The sequence below is a fragment of the Elephantulus edwardii genome, unplaced genomic scaffold (assembly GCF_000299155.1).
Source record: "Elephantulus edwardii isolate Elephantulus edwardi_28Jun2011 unplaced genomic scaffold, EleEdw1.0 scaffold00002, whole genome shotgun sequence".
In the NCBI taxonomy this organism is placed as follows: Eukaryota; Metazoa; Chordata; class Mammalia; order Macroscelidea; family Macroscelididae; genus Elephantulus; species Elephantulus edwardii.
The window spans coordinates 19363305-19365633 of NW_006399752.1; the positions used below are offsets into that span (position 1 = coordinate 19363305).

The following is a 2329-nucleotide window of genomic DNA, read 5'->3' on the forward strand; positions in this document are numbered from 1 at the left end:
CTGCGGTTTTCACACTCTGTCAGGTCACCCTTCTTTGGAATGGGAACAAATATAGATCTCTTCCAGTCAGTTGGCCAAGTGGTTGTTCTCCAGATTTCTTAGCACAACTTGGTGAGCACATCCAGGGCAGCATCTGTTAGCTGAAACACATCAATTGGTATGCCATCTATTCCTAGGGCCTTATTTTTTGCTATTTCCTTCAAGGCAGCTTGAACTTCTTCCTTCATCACCATAGGCTCTTGCTCATATGTTGTTTCATGAAATTTCTGTGTCTCCCAATTCCTTTTGATACAGTAACTCAGTATATTCTCTTCATCTTCTTTCAATACTTCCTGGATCATTTAATATTCTGCCCAAAGCATCCTTGATTATAGCAACTCGAGGTTTGAATTTGTTCTTCAGTTCCTTGAGCTTAAGAAATACTGAGAGAGTTCCACCCTATAACAGGAGTAGAGTCTTGAAAACTGTGATACGTATACATCTGGTCACCAAGATTCCGAACCAAGGACAAGCATTTAACAGCTAATTAGTTTAATAACCTCTGACATATAACACATATTTTTGAGTCTCATTTTTCTTATATACAAAATGGTAGGTTTCCTGTTTCAACCATGGCTGAAGAACAACCACAAGTTGAATTGTTCGTGAAGGCTGGCAGTGATGGGGCCAGGACTGCAAACTGCTCCTTCTCCCAGAGACTGTTTATGGTGCTGTGGCTCAATGGAGTCACCTTCAACGTCACCACTGTTGACACCAAGAGGTGGACAAAACTCTGTAGAAACTGTGCCCAGGAGGGCAGCTTCTATTCCTGCTATATGGCACTGAAGTGCACACATACATCAAAAAGATTGAAGAATTCCTAGAGGCTGTGCTGTGCCCTCCCTGGTACCTCAAGCAGGCAGCTCTGAACCCTGAATCCAACACATATGGTCAAGACATATTTGCCAAATTTTCTGCCTACATCAAGAATTCAAACCAAGCACTCAATGATAATTTGCTCTAAAGGTTTTGGACAATTATTTGGTATCCCCTCTCCCAAAAGAAGTGGATGAAACCAGAGCAGAGGATGAAGGCATCTCTTAGAGGAAATTTTTGGATGGCAATGAGCTCATCCTGGCTGACTGTAACCTTCTGCCAAAACTCCACATTATTCAGGTTGTGTGTAAGAAGTACCAGAGATTCTCCATCCCAGAACAGTTTAAGGGAGTGCTTGTGAAATGCATATGCTTGGGAAGAATTCTCCTTCACTTGTCCAGATGATGAAGAGATTGAGCTGGCGTATGAGCAAGTGGCCAAAGCCCTCAAATAAAATCCTCTGGGGGCTGGATCGACTCCTTTCATTTCCCCCCACAAAAGCCCTGAGTAGTTTCCACTTGGTTACCCAGTGGACACAGTCCAAAATGACCCTTGGGCAAGGAATCCTGGATCACTTGCGCAGTACTGGCTAGGCAAATGAGGGGAAAGGATGAGAGGGCCTGGGTAAGATTTTTATTGTGGGGTGGAATAGGACAACATATTTCATTAATAAAACACAGAGTGAAAAAAAGGTAATAATTTTTAATTGAAATTATTCTTGTGGCTGTTATGTTAAATGTGACATTTGAAGTTGCTGTCACATAAGTTGTGCTCAATGAATATTTCTTTGTTACAAAAAATAAATTATTCACATATGGGGCCATGGAACTCTTTTTTAAAAAAGAATTAAATTTCTTTTTTTAATTGTGATTTTAGTGAAAATTTACAGAAATGATGAGTTTTCATTCATTTGGTGACATACGTTTCCTCCCTTCCCCAAGTCATTTTGCAGTGTAGGTCTGATTCCAGATTGTCAATTGCTTTAGTTTTCTTTTGCTTTCTCCTCTAATGATTCTGATCTGGAAAAGAGAAAAAGAAATCTATTCTGAAACTGTAAATAGCATTCCACTCTACATACAAAAGTAAGTATTTTACACATTTCACTGTTACTATCTTTAAGAATTTAATAATTTAAAAATGTAATTGGCTTTACTTCCACCAATCCTGATACCGCATTTTTCCTCATAGACCCCAGCCTCCTGGATCATCTGTTCTGCATACAGGTTGAAAAGGTGTGGAGACAGGACATATCCCTGGTGTATGCCCTTCCAAACTTTGAACCATGCAGTGTTTCCTTGCTCTGTTCTGACTATTGCTTCGTGGTTCAAGTGTAAGTTTCGCATTAGCATGAACAAGTGTTCTGGGATTCCCGTTCTTCTCAGAGTCAGCTACAGTTTGTTATGGTCCTCACAGTCAAACACCTTTGCATAATCAATGAAACACAGATAGACATTCCTCTGGTACTCCCTGCTTT

General features: G+C 40.3%; 1 pseudogene; it reads left to right on the plus strand.

Moving 5' to 3' along the window:
* The first annotated feature begins 611 nt into the window (after window positions 1-611).
* Window positions 612-1309, plus strand: LOC102860676 (annotated as a pseudogene).
* The last annotated feature ends 1020 nt before the right edge of the window (window positions 1310-2329 follow it).